Raw genomic sequence first — 15,516 nt, 5'->3', positions numbered from 1 at the left:
GAAGAGATTCCTGACGAGATTACCCGTCTACTTGAGCATGAAGAGAAGATCATCCAGCCGCATCTTGAGAATCTGGAAACAGTCAACTTGGGGTCTGAGGATTGTGTGCGAGAAGTGAAGTTTGGGGCACTCCTAGAAGAGTCTGTTAAGAAGGGGTTGATTGAGCTGCTACGAGAATATGTTGACGTCTTTGCCTGGTCATATGAAGAAATGCCTGGTCTAGATACTGATATTGTGCAATATTTTAAACCTTTAAAGCCTGAGTGTGTGCCTGTGAAGCAGAAGCTCAGAAGAACTCATCCTGATATGGCAGTAAAGATCAAAGAGGAAGTTCAGAAGCAAATTGATGCGGGGTTTCTGGTGACTTCTATGTATCCTCAGTGGGTGGCCAATATTGTGCCCGTGCCTAAGAAAGATGGAAAAGTCTGAATGTGTGTGGACTATAGAGACTTGAATAAAGCTAGTCCGAAAGATGATTTCCCTCTACCAGACATTGATATGTTGGTAGATAATACAGCTAAATTCAATGTCTTCTCATTTATGGATGGATTTTCCGGATATAATCAGATTAAAATGGAACCTGAGGATATGGAGAAGACAACCTTCATCACACCTTAGGGAACATTCTGTTATAGAGTGATGCCCTTCGGTTTGAAGAACGTCGGAGCAACGTATCAACGAGTTATGACCACCTTGTTTCATGATATGATGCATAAGGAGATCGAGGTATATGTCGACGACATGATTGCTAAGTCGAGAACGAAAGTTGAACATGTAGAGCATTTGTCGAAGCTTTTTCAGCGTTTGAGAAAGTATAAACTTCGTCTGAATCCCAACAAGTGTACTTTTGGGGTCCGTTCCGGTAAGTTATTGGGCTTTATTGTCAGTGAAAGAGGTATTGGGGTTGATCCTGCAAAGGTCAAAGCAATACAAGAGATGCCTGCGCCCAGAACTGAGAAGCAAGTCTGAGGTTTTCTTGGCCGCTTGAATTACATTTCCAGATTCATATCCCACATGACTGCCACATGTGCACCGATATTCAAGCTCCTCCGGAAAGATCAGTCTCATGATTGGACCGAGGATTGCCAAAAAGCTTTTGACAGTATTAAAGAGTATATATCTGAGCCTCCGATCCTATCTCCGCTCGTGGAAGGAAGACCATTGATTATGTATCTGACTGTTCTTGAAGACTCAATGGGTTGTGTCCTTGGTCAGCAAGACGAATCAGGGAGGAAAGAGTATGCTATTTACTATATGAGCAAGAAGTTCACTGATTGTGAGTCTCGATACTCAATGCTTGAGAAAACATGTTGTGCTTTGGCTTGGGCTGCCAAGCGCTTACGCCAGTACATGTTGAATCATACGACTTGGTTAATATCCAGAATGGATCCAATCAAGTATATCTTTGAGAAGCCTGCTTTAACAGGGAGGATTTCCCGTTGGAAGATGTTGTTATCTGAGTACCATATTGAGTATCGAGCTCAGAAGGCTATTAAAGGTAGTATCTTGGCCGACCACTTGGCACATCAGCCGATTGAGGATTATTAGTCAGTTCAGTATGACTTCCCAGATGAGGATATTCTGTATTTGAAAATGAAATATTGAGATGAGCCTACGCTCGAGGAAGGGCCAGAGCCTGGTTCCAGATGGAGCATGGTATTTGATGGCGCTGTAAATCAATATGGAAATGGTATTGGGGCTGTGATTATTACTCCTCAAGGCACACATTTTCCTTTTACAGCAAGGCTAACTTTCTAATGCACGAATAATATGGCTGAGTATGAGGCCTGTATTATGGGGTTGGAGGAGTGCATTGATCTAAGGATCAAGCATCTTGATGTTTATGGTGATTCGGCCCTCGTTGTTAATCAGATTAAGGGTGAGTGGGAAACGAATCAGCCTGGCCTCATTCCATATAGGGATTATGCGAGAAGGATTTCAACGTTCTTTACTGAGGTTGACTTCCATCATATTCCTCGAGATGAGAATCGGATGGCAGATGCTCTTGCTACGCTTGCTTCAATGATTGTGGTTAAACTTTCGAATGAAGTTCCCAATATCACTGTGATGCGCTTGGACAGACCAGCTCATGTATTTGCAGTAGAAGAAGTAAAAGATGATAAGCCATGGTATTATGATATCAAGTGTTTCCTTCAGAGCCAGATTTACCCGCCTGGGGCATCTGTGAAAGATAGGAAGACTCTGAGGAGATTATCAGGAAGTTTCTACCTCAATGGTGATGTACTCTACAAGAGAAAATTTGACATGGTTCTGCTCAGATGCGTGGATAGACACGAAGAAAACCTGTTGATGACTGAGGTCCATGAGGGTTCATTTGGTACTCATTCCAATGGACACGCCATGGCTAGAAAGATGTTGAGAGCAGGCTACTATTGGCTGATAATGGAGTTTGACTGTTGAAAATATGTGAAGAAATGCCATAAGTGTCAGATTTATGCGGATAAGATTCATATTCCCCCGACACTTCTGAATGTGATTTCATCACCATGGCCTTTCTCCATGTGGGGAATTGACATTATTGGCATGATAGAACCAAAAGCGTCCAATGGACACAGGTTTATTCTCGTAGCAATTGATTACTTCACTAAGTGGGTTGAAGCGGCATCATATGCTAATGTGACCAGGCAGGTGGTTGTGAAGTTTATCAAGAATCAACTCATATGCCGTTATGGTGTGCCAGATAAGATCATTATAGATAATGGATCTAACATGAACAACAAGATGATGAAGGAGTTATGTAGTGAGTTCAAGATTGCGCATCATAATTCTTCCCCTTACAGACCCAAGATGAATGGGGCTATTGAAGCTGCTAATAAGAATATTAAGAAGATTATCCAGAAGATGGTTGTCACATATAAAGATTGGCATGAGATGCTGCTGTTTGCTTTACATAGATATCGCACATCTGTTCGCACTTCAACAGGGGCAACCCCTTTCTCTCTCGTTTATGGCATGGAGGTTGTGCTCCCAGTAGAGGTGGAGATCACATCAATGAGGGTCTTGATGGAAGCCAAATTGACTGATGCTGAATGGGTTCATAGTCGTTATGACCAACTGAATTTGATAGAAGAAAAGAGATTGATTGCCATGTGCCATGGTCAGTTATATCAGCAAAGGATGAAGAAAGCCTTTGATAAGAAGGTCAAGCCTCGTGTGTTCCGAGAAGGTGACCTTATGCTCAAGAAAGTCTTATCTTTCGCGCCCGATTCCAGGGGCAAGTGGACTCCAAACTATGAAGGTCCATATGTTGTTAAGAGAGCCTTTTCAGGCGGTGATTTGATACTTTCAACTATGGATGGGGAGGATTTCACTCCTCCTATGAATTCAGATGCAGTCAAGAAATACTTCGCCTAAAAATAAAAATAGAATAGCTCGCTAAGTTGAAAACCTGAAAGGGCGGCTTAGGCAAAAAATGAGCGTCTCGGTGGATTGAAAACCCGAAAGGGCGATCCAGGAAAAAGTTAGAGACATATAAAAAAGGTGAATATGTATCCCGCTAGATTGAGTACCTCACTCTAGGGCAATCTAGGCAAAAATTAGGGATTTGGCAAGTAACTGCATCCTGACAAGACTTTGTTCTACAACTGTTATTCGTCAGAGATTCTCGCTCCTTCATCATCAACCAAAGCTTCGAATACATCGGATTCAGAATTGATGGAGAATTGGTCATTATGCTCAATGTAGCCCTTTTCCAATATACATCACCAATTTCAAATTTGAAAAGATCCATGGAGTCTCGCCATTTGCAGACTACCATTCCGTCGAATAAACTTGAGCCTTTATCCAATTATTTGCACTCTTATTTGTTTCTATTCAACAAATGTTTTGCATGTTTTAATTGAAAAATAATGTCATTGTTTTAAATAATCAAATTTTTCATAATTTGTTTTAAACAAAGTGAACATTCACAATGACATAAGGATACTGGGAATGCCTTCAGTTCTCTCCCAAGGATGGTAAGATTCTTGACAGGGCAAGGCATTTGTTCATATTCCTGACATGTTGATGTCCTCTTCCTCCTGAGCCTTTTGTGGTTTCTCCCCCTAGCAGAGTGTTGGGAAGATTTATTCCTCCCTCCTTCTTTCAACAGAATAGTGATTCTTCCTCCTCGGAAGATGTGATTTCATTATTTGGGACAGTATTTGATGACCTTTGGAAATTTCTGATTTTGGTGGTTGTTCCCCACAGAGTTCTATGATCCCCTCTGATGATTTCTCCAGTAGAGTGTTTCCATGGCGGATTTTTGATGATCTTTGCCCCAGTTGGAATGACTGACGCTCCTCCCCTGAAGAGATCCTTGTTATCCTGGCTTTCTCCCTTTGGATGTAGTACCGGATGTTTGTGTACTTATTCGCTGGACTTGTTGGTGTTAGAAATGCCTAGTTGTCAGCATTCATCATACATAAACTATGCATGTGTGCATAATTTTCAGAAATTCAGATATTCATATCGCATTCTTTTCCATATATCTTTGTTTGCGATCCCCTACTAGTTGTTAATACATTTCCCCCAAGCAGATGTCGGTGTCTGAACTCCCCCATATAGAGTAAGCTCCTTAAGCAGAAAGTGTTTATCTTTCCTCCCATACTCCCCACCGAGTTATATCCTCGTGGATGATGATTACTTCTGTTTTCTCCCAACACATATATTGGGATGAGAGTCCCCATTGAGTTATATCCTCACTGGGACGAGTCTTGATTCAGCTTGCCTCTTTAGTTTGATCCTAGATTGGCTTCTTGTGACTGTTTCCTGCGCTTCCCTGTGGTATAAATGAATGATTGCTCAGTAATCAGTAAATATTCATCTTATCCCTGGAGGAGTCTGTGGTTTTCTACCCTTATACCGGTAGTTGTAAACCCTATTTCATCCCCTTGCAGAGTTAACCTCTTTTTCATCCTAATCGATGACGGTTACCTTTCCGTGGTTTTCTACCCAGTATCTGGTAGATGTAATCCCCTCCTTGACGGTTATCATTATCCAATATTCGGTATTGATACTCCTTCATTTTCGAGTATACCACCCAGTAACCGGTGATATATCTCTCGGATGATTGCTTTTGCCAAGCAATTTATCCCCTAGTAAGTCATCTTTCATTTACCCTTGTTTAGTAATGATTGTTTCTCCTTTGGATTGGTCATCATTTTATACCTAGTCCCGGTATCCCGATGTCCTTTCTTTTCGGTCGATTTATCCTTTATTAACCCAGTAACCGATTGTGGATAATCTTCCATGCGAATATATTGTCTACGTTCTTACGGTAATATATAATATATCTCATGCACTCTTTGGTCGAAGCCTTTTGTTCTTCCCCAGTTGAGTAAGATTCGTATCCCTTTTTGGAATCGAATGTCCATCCCATAATCGAGTTTGCTTTTAGCCCTCTTTTGGATGATGAGTGTCTTGGGAATATTCCTCGATTCATGTTTTGGTTGGTCACCTATTATATGCCCAGTAACCGGCATCCGTGGTATTCCTTCCTTCCGCTCCCTATTTATGACCTTGTGTCCCCCTGCGGAGTCAGTTTTTCCTGAGTCAAGCGTACCCTTTTTAGGTCTTCCTCAGATGATCTCGGATGTTTGATATCTCTCACCCTCGTACCGGTCTTAGATATTCATTCTCCCGGAGCATGTTTTCTCTCACCCTTATATCGGTGTTCAGATCGCATGTCTCTTTGAGCTTATTACCCAGTAACCGGTAATACCTCATCCTGGTGTTTCCCCAGTGGAGTCCCGTAGTGGATTTTCCCCATCTGAGTCCGGATTTTCATCCAAAGTATTCGTTATGGATAATTTTTGCTGTATTGGCATATTCCCCAATACGTGCATCTTTGAGTCAGCTCGAGTCTTTCCATTGATGGGTTTAACTGAATTTCCTTTGTGCCTCTCAGCAAGTTTCGATTCGTGACCTGCTCACGCATTTTTATCCCTTCACTCCCCGGTAGAGTCTCTGCCCTGTAAAGTGAATTATTCATAGGAATCATCAGATCCCTTCCAATCTTTTCCTTTGTGAACTCATCCTCCCACAGAGTATTACCGTTTGCATACATACATTCACATCATGAGGTCTCTTAGGGACCAAAATTCGTCTCTTTGTTACTATTTAAGCCCATTCTACCCCGTCGAGACGAAGATTTTAACCTTCACTTCTCCAGCTAGAATGACTTTTAAATAGGGGCATCTGTAAGACCCCGATTTTGTCCCTAAGATCCCTCATGGCATCATAACATTGCATTTACATTGCCTCAAGGATCACAAACATCTTGGTTCCCTTTACCTTTGGGTGGGACCTCTTGTGAGTGGTTTGAGATCACCAAGCATGCTTGAATTATATATCATTGCTTTTCTTATTTTGTTTACTAACCAAAAGCACAAAAATATATCACTAACATTTCTTGTTTGTAGCTTGAGCAATCACAAGGTCAAGAGCTTCAAGGAGATCCTTTGTGCAGAGATATGGCCAAGTGAAGATGATAGCAAACATGGCAATGGTTCCAAAAGCTCTCATCCATCAAATATGCCTCCCTAGCATCTCAATTCATCATTTTGATCAAAGCAAGTCAAGTGGTTTGGGGTTTGTTTCCCAAGGAAACCCTACTTCATCAGATCATCCACAATGCCTTGCTCTTGAAGCAACCTCAACCCATGATCAAATACAATTATGGGAAGTTCTTTAATTCATGCATATTTGAACTTATTTGAGTGTCCTCAATCATCAGTTCATCAAGATATGAGTCATGGACTTGAGAAGTTGATCAGTCAATTCATCTGACTATTTTGAAGTACACTAAGACCTAACTTTTTATGTGTTGGTCAAATGGAGATGATCCCAAAATCAAAAATGTTCTTAAGGACAATATGAACAACTTTCATGTTCTTCAAAAATTGATTTAAATATTGGAAGGTCATCTCCCATTCCAATACATTATAGGTCATTTTGACTGAAACCCTAATTTTGGGTCAACTTCCCAAGAACATAACGCATTCATTTTTTATGATTTTAAGGTGGAATAAAATCATTGGAAAGCTTAGGCTGTCTACTTCAAAGGTTATGTTGAACAAAATTTCAAAATCTCAAAGGAAATAGATGTGATAATGCAAAACATTATAGGTCACTTTGGACCAAATGCATTGAAAGGCAAAAATGTCCAACTTCAAGTGCCCATAACTCTTTCATCAAAAATCCAAATGATGCAAAATATAAGTCCTTTTGATTTTGTTGGAAATATCTATAACTTTGATGTTGGAGGTTTTTTCATTTGAGGCTTGCATCATCAAAACAGAGGGGCTTGAACATTGGCCAAATTTGGAAACCTTGCCTTTGCATGTTTTGCACCTTGCACTTTAAACTCAAAATTCACTAATTTCCACACTTAAAATGGATTTTTGTCCAACATAACATTTGTTCCTTACATCAAGACCTTTCCAACCATTATTCACATGCTCATGTTTGGATTTGGAAAATGGCATTTTCAAAGAGGGGAAGTTTTAGGCATAATTGTGCATAACATGTTGGAACTCATTACACAAGCTTGTGCATTGCCAATTACACGTCCATTTCAGCTCAATTACACTGCAGATTGCATTTGGCATTGAATTTGGGCCTTTTACATGATCATGCAAGCCCATGCAAAGAGTATCCACTTGCCATGCACACACGGATTTATCATTGCTTGCACCATGCTTGGCTATAAATAGAGGCATCATTCCATTCAATTTTCATCCATGAATCAACCTAAAAGGCTGCTAAACTAAAAACAAAACCTCTCACCAAAGGAACTATTTCATTTTCACTCCAATTTATCAGATCTGAAATTCAACTAAATCTGGTTGAATTTCTAGATCTAAAGTTCCCAGACCTCTTTCTCATAGTCCATTGTACATCTGTTTGGCCAAAGGAAGCAAGGAAGCAAGCTCAGATCACCATAATTTAAAGGTTCTCTCCAACTGGTTTTTTCAACGAAACTCACTATGTATTGATCTATTTGCTTTGATATTGTGTTGGCTGAAGTCCTCTTCATAGAGGCAATTGTTTTGAATGCTCAATAGTTAAAATCCATGAAGTTCAGCATGAACACCATGATTTTCTCTCTCTGATTTCTCTCTCTATGAGGATCTAGAGAAGAAACCAATGGTACAGGGATGATGTACATCATCCCAGCGTTCCAATGATATGAGGATTGCTTCATTTGGTTAAGTTTTTGTTGTCTGCAAATTTGGCCGGAAAACACAAGCTCACCGGAGAAGACGGTGGCGCTGGCCACCGTCTCCTTGCCAGTTCAAATCTGGACCATTGGATTGAGTTTCCCAGATCTAATCCTGGCCTTTGCTTCTTATGAATTTTAATAATTCATTGTGTTAGGCGTGGACTTTGGCCTACCGCGGAAGCGCGCATCTGGAGCGTTTGATCAGCCACGTCAATTAATGAGGCTTGATCAGACGCTCCTTGTTTTTTTGAATTTCCTAATTTCTGTTTTAATTTGTTTTATTTCCATTATTTTCAAAAATTCATATCTTCTTCATTTTAAATCCAAAAAATATGGGACCAATTGCATTCTTCTCCAAATAATTTCTAGTTTCTAATTTTGATTTTTAATATTTTTTATTTTGTCATTTGATATTTTTTGTGAATTTTCTCTTTTCTGGTTGTTTTTAATTCATTTTAAATAGTTTTTGATATTCAAAAAATACAAAAATATTTTCTTAACCTAGTTGAATGATGATGGATCCATGAAAAATATTCTCATCAATTTTTTAATTGATTTGAGATTTATTTGAGATTTTAGTTCAATTAGGTTATTTTTATTCATTTTTAATTGATTAAAAATAGTTTCTGACTTTTAAAAATGCTGAAATTTTTTGTCAAACTTTGTTTGACCTTGTTGAACTTGGGATAAATCACTTGGACCTTTCAAGGTTGATTTGAAGTGATTTTGAAGTTTGACCTTTCTTTTATTTTTAATTCAAGTTTATTTTAATATTAAAAATGCCAAAAATATTTTGCTTATTGCTTGACCTCCAATCTTCATCTCATTTCTGGTTTCTCATTATTTGACTTTGACTCTCAATGTCATTTGGTCAGCACACATGGATTGGTACATTTTATTTCATCTTAATGCACTTTATTCTTTCCATTTCCTTTTCCATTATTCATCTCTTTCTTCTTCTTCTTCTTCTTTTTCTTTTTGATCAATGAGTTGAAGGTTGATAAGTTAGCATTGATTAGGGAGACTTAATCTTCTTTGATTCAAATCTAATTCATCTTGATCAATTGAACAAGTGAATGGCTTTGCATTAAGGATAGGTTGTTTCCTAAATCATGCAAAAGACTTAAACCAATACAAGATCAATTCTCTTCTTCTTTTTGGAATGGCAAGTTGTTGGAACCTTGTTCACTAATCAAGACTTCTAACTTGTGTTGTTGCCTACATTATTATTGACCGGTCTCAGATAGTTGTGACTTCTACATAAGTCCAATTACGATTGCTTAACATAGCGCTAAATTTGCCTTATGGCAAACTAATTACTAACACTAACAATTAACCATTAACATTTACTTTTGCTCTTTACTTTTATGCAATTTACTATTCTTGCACATATTATCCATTTGTTTTTTTTTCTTCTCTCACTTGAGCACATGTTTATGCTAATGCCATTTGCCTTTTGCTCATTTGAGCATATAATTGTGTATATATATCTTTTGTGCTTGTGTTTGTCTGTTTGTTGTGAACCAAATGCAAGAAATGGATAAAAGGACTTAGACTTTAGGACTTTCCCTATGCAAAATGGAGTCAAAGAGCAACTAGGCCTCATGCCTTTAAAGTGCTATAAATGTCAAAGAGCAACTAGGCCTCATGCCTTTAGAATGCTTAAAGCTTGAAGATGAACATTGAAATGACCATATTCTAAACTCCCTCTTGTCCATTCTTTGATTTGTAAATAGAACCTTTTGATGTGTGTGTTTCTTTGTGTTAGGGATTTCCACTTGAGCCAAATTGAGGAACCATTGCCATGAGCTTCTAAGAAAGAGGGATCCAAGATACCTTGAGGAACATTTCCAAGAGCTTTATTTGATTGTTGATTGCTTGAGTTTATGCTTATTTGCTTGCTTATTCCAAAGGATGGGAGCTACTTGGATCATCAATATGATCTCAAGAGAGGAACTCCTTTTGTGGTTTTGTTCCTTTATCCCTCACCTTTTGCATTGCTTAGGATCTTAGCCATTCTTCTTCTTCCCTCCACTCTAACCCAAGCCAAAACTTTTGTGAAAACATTAACACTTGTTTTCAACATTAGAAACCTAAGCCTTATGCTTTTGATTTTCAAACTTTCTTTTCTTAATACTCATTTTGAATTGAATCTCTAAGTCAACTTTGACCATATTTTGTGCATACTTTTCATTGGTAAATATAACCCATTCAAATGTCTTTTGTGGTTTCAATGGCCACTCTCTTAATCAAAACTTTTTCATAACCTTTAGCTATTAGGTTTGAGTTATCCTTGTGGTAGATATAATACTCACATATATCCTTAGTGATGGAGAATGAGTCTTCCATGCTTATTATAGGGTTAACCCCTCACTAGCATGTTGAAGTTATCCTCACATGGTGGATTTGTGGTTTTTAGGTTGAGTCTTCTCCCTTGGATAACAAAATACCTTAAGGCTTTTGGACCAATCAATTCATCAACTCATCTTGAGATTTTTACCCCGAACTACAAGGTTTTGATCCTAATCTTTTTAAGATGGTACGTAGGCAATGGGTTTATCCATCCATACAAAAAATGTAAATAAACTTTAATATTCTCCCCTCATCTCTTCAATCATGTTTGCACAAACAATTTTTCACAAAAACAACGACCTTACAACAAACATGAAAAGGGCTCCCTAGGAGTACCTAGGATGTTTTGGGTGCCTAACACCTTCCCATTGCATAACCAACCCCCATACCCAGATCTCTGACTCTCTTTTACTAGTTTTTGATTTGATAAAACTTTTAGGTTTTTGTTCGCTTTCTAACCATTCCTTTGGATAAATAGAAGTGCGGTGGCGACTCGATTTGTATGATTTACCTTGGATTTGGTCAATATCTCTAATGGTAACGAATACCCCGCTACACTAATGCAGTTTTCGTGGGGAGGCAAAGGAGGCCTCACGTAAGAAGAAATCAACCATCCCGTCAACATCATCATCAAGTATCATTAGTCATTCCAGTATTTTCCGCTAATCAGTTAACACCAATTCAACAACAACGTCAACAACAACAACAACCACATCAACGAACAAACACCTACAACAACAACAATACCAACAATCATCAGCAACCAAATTTTGAGGGGAAGAAGGTCTCTTTCGACCCAAATTTGTTGACTTATGCAGAGTTATATCCATCTTTGGTTCTCAAGAACCTGTTGCAACCAAGAAATCCTCCTCAAATTCCTGAACCACTTCCATGGTGGTACAAACCAGAACTCCGTTGTGCATTTCATCAAGGAGCTCCCGGTCATGATATTGAGAATTGCTACCCCCTCAAGTTTGAGGTCCAGAAGCTAGTTAAGAGTGGAATGGTGTAATTTGAGGACCGTGCACCGAATTTTAAAGCTAACCCACTACCTGCCCATGGGAATTCATCTATTAATATGAAGGACGGTTCTCCTGGCGAGTTCAACTTCCCAATGCCATAACTTGCACAATTTTTATGAGATGAAAGATTTCCAAGTTTCACAATCAAATTGAAGGTGTCTACTTCAACTTTGATGTTTGGAGGAAGAGCTAATTCAACTTTTATGAGCATGTGATATGAGGATACATTATAGGACATTTTGGACCAATACCATTGAACAAGTGATTTTCCTCAACTTCAAAAATGCATAACTCATTCATCCCAAATCCAAATGAGGTCACATTTATGACCATGTTGAAGGTTTTTGAAATAGCTACAACTTTGATGAAGACACTTTTCTCATTTGAAGCTCACATAAAAAGTTAGCCAAGGTGGAATAATTGAACATATGGTTTAACACTTAGAAAAGTTTTTGACATGTTAAAATTTCCAAACTTCCACCTCAAAATTCACCATTATACAAGCTCCAAATGGAAAAGTGTTCAACATAAGAGTTGTTCCTCTTAATCTAACCTTTCCAAATATTCCAAAATCATTCATTTTGGACAAGGTTTTAGGGGTTTGTGCATGGTCTGAACATGGTTGCATCAATTAGCAAGGATCAATCTTCAAACATCAATACACTTTTGCATTCCATTACAATCCACATTCAGACTCAATTACACTTTCATATGGACTGAATTGACTAGCTTCATGGGCCTGTACACACCCGTGCAAGCATGCACTTTAATTTTCCAAATTTGGAAATATTTTGAAAGGTGCAAATAACACTTACTTTAGATATAAATAAGGGGCCCTTGGAATCAGAAATTGGACCCTTACCTGCCAACTTTGCCTCCCACACTTGAAACCCTCACATTTGAAAGGAAAACCTGAGAAATTTCATTTAAAATTTGAGTCTGAATATCATTGTTTGGAGATTCAAAAACTCCAGGATCCAAAGCCTTGTACCAATCCTAAGCTACTTATGCAAGCTTCTTGAGCAAGATCAAACACGAATTGAAGCAAGAGAGATCAAGTTCCGCACAGCATTGAAGGTATTTTTCCATATTTTTCTTTTGTTCGATTCTCTCTACATTCTCATCAATTCTCTTGGATCCTTGGTTGTCTGAAGTCCTACCAATGTAGGAAGGAAGATTGAGTTGCTTTGAGGTCAAATCGAAGCAACTCAGTTCATACACCTCAAAATTCAACTCCATGTATCTCTCGATATACTTGGAGTTAGTTTGAATTGAGGTCAGATTCATGATCAGTGCCATTTTCGCTTAAAGATCATGTCCTTCTTTTTCATTTGTGTGATGGTAATGAGAGAACCAGTCCGGCCAAGGTCATCGGAGAAGATGACCGGTGGTTTGCTCCGATGATGTGTTGGACGTGTTCTGAGCCACATGATCAAGCCTTGGCGTTTTAATCCTGAGCATTGCTTTAGAATACCATTGGTGTAGCACACTGAATCTTGTGTTTTGTGGAAGGCTCGTTGATGATCACTTGATCTGCCACCTCATTTAATGAGGGAGATCAAGTGGTCCATGTTTTTCTGATTAATTGAATTTTCATTTTATTTGTCTTATTTTCATTAATTCATATTAAATTTAATATTGATCCAAAAAATATGAGAGTTTCACCAAAACATTTTAAATAAAATCCTCTTTTATTTTCTGAATTAAAATTATTTTTTGGATCATTATTCACATTTTTCATGGTTTAATTGATTTTGTGAATATTTTTAATTGTTTAAAAATACTTTTAGATTTCCAAAAATTCTGAAATTTTTTCTCCAAGGTCCTTTGACCTTGTTTGACCTATGATAAATCTCAAGGTCATTTCTTTGGTGTTTTGATGAGGTTTTAGGAAATTGACCAACCATAATTTAATTTAATGCATATTTTTATTTTTTTAATTGATTAAATGTCAAATAAATTGTATAGAGCCATTTTAATTGGCTTTGTGAGTTTGACTTATGTTGTTGGGCATTGGTCAAGGTTGATTTCACTTTGCTAGGTTAAGATCATTGGATTTAGGGGATTGATGGAATGTATATTCCATCTCCCAAAATGAATGAATGATCTTAATTTGGTAAAACTCCTCCCTTGACCAATTTGTGTTTGATCCATTCCCCCTCCCTCTTCATCTCATTCCTCTTCTTTATCCATTAATGTCATTGGACCTATAATATCTCTATATCCAAAGGCTAGTTGATTGCAAAACCAACATAAGTATGGATGAGATTAGGTCCCCCATTTTGCATATTCTTTTTGTGTGTGGTATGTTTCATGAGCATAGTCCATTATACTATGTCTCTAACATTCATTAACACCAAAATTCTATTGCCCGACCTCAAATAGTTGTGACTTCTACATAGTCCAATTACGGTTGCTTAACATAGCGCTAAATTTTGACACAAAAGGCATATCATTCTAGTTAGTGAGATTGTAAGTCTCCCCTCATTCATGGTATTGTGTGGAAAGTTGGCCTTATTTCCTTCCTTTGAAAGGTGTCTTGGTTCAAGGATCCATGCTTGTGATAAGTGGGTTGAGTGTTCTCCAAAGAATGACGTAAACAACAGCAAAGCAAAAGCAATACTAACTTCTAATTCACTAACAACTAACATTTAATTTCAAGTCATTTACTTTTAATGCACTTTAATTTTTAAGCCTTATTCATTTGCCATTATTCATACCATTCAAGTTGTTTACTTTTATGTCATTTTCACTTTGTCCACTTGGACTATATTTTGTGATTTATTGTGTTTGTATATACTTGTTTGATTATGTGGTCTTTTAACCTTAATGTACATGGTAAGAACAAAAATCCTAAAAAACATTTTGTGTGGACTGTTGGTTTGATCTGAGACTATTGGACTTAGAATTTAGGCAACACTCCCTATGCAAAGGACTATTGGACCAAGTACTTGTGAAGTGAACATTCATCTTATACAATATTGAAGATCCATTTGAGTTCATCTGTAACATGATCATTGTGAAGCTATTATTTTGAACATGTGTCTCATGCCCTCTCTAAGTCATTTGATACATGGGAAATTTTGAAGAAGATCATGAAGTTGTTAAGCTTGGATGTGGCTATCTTTATTTGATGCCTTGCTCTTCAACTTTCTATTTGTGTATTGTTTGTTGCTTGATTCAAAAATCCAAGGGAAATTTAGGTTTCTATATGACATTCTTGTCTATTGGATTGTTGCCCATTCGTCAGATCTTTTCACCTCCCAACATTTAAATGTATGCTTATGATTAGTCTCTTAATCTCCTCCCCACTTCTTTAATTTCAGAATCTCTCCCCCTTTTTTTTAAAAAATCTTCTTTGTGTGTGCTTGTTTTCCTAAACTTAAACCATATTGCAAATTAGAAACTTAGGCCTTATGCCATTGCATTTTCAAACCTCTTTTCTTAAATAAACTTGTAAATAAACTTAATTATACTTGACGTAAAATTTTCAAAAAAATATAAAAAGAACTAACACTCATTCAAACCATTTTTAGGCCCTTGTGCCTTTGTAAGACTTAATTTTTTGTTAAAAGCAATGCACTCACTTTGAAATTGATACCACGAACTACGATGTTTTGATCCCTCATTTTTTATATTGATACGTTGGCACAAGTCCGAAGGTCTTGTCAACCACAAAAATATAATTAATGAATTCTTTTCTCATCCCCACAATATTTTTTTATTTGCAAACATCATTGGCACAAAAACACATATGCACACAAGAAAGGGCTCCCTATGAGTACCTAGGACACTTTGGGTGTTAACACCTTCCCTCTGTGTAACCAACCCCCTTACCTGTAATCTCTGGCATTTTATTAGTTTTGATTTGAAAACTTCTTATCTTTGGGTTTTGTTCGTACTTTTCCCTTTTCCCTT

This window comes from Lathyrus oleraceus, chromosome 2, assembly GCF_024323335.1.
Source record: "Lathyrus oleraceus cultivar Zhongwan6 chromosome 2, CAAS_Psat_ZW6_1.0, whole genome shotgun sequence".
In the NCBI taxonomy this organism is placed as follows: Eukaryota; Viridiplantae; Streptophyta; class Magnoliopsida; order Fabales; family Fabaceae; genus Lathyrus; species Lathyrus oleraceus.
The sequence above is the reverse complement of the archived record's forward strand: the minus strand, read 5'-3'. Positions refer to the sequence as shown.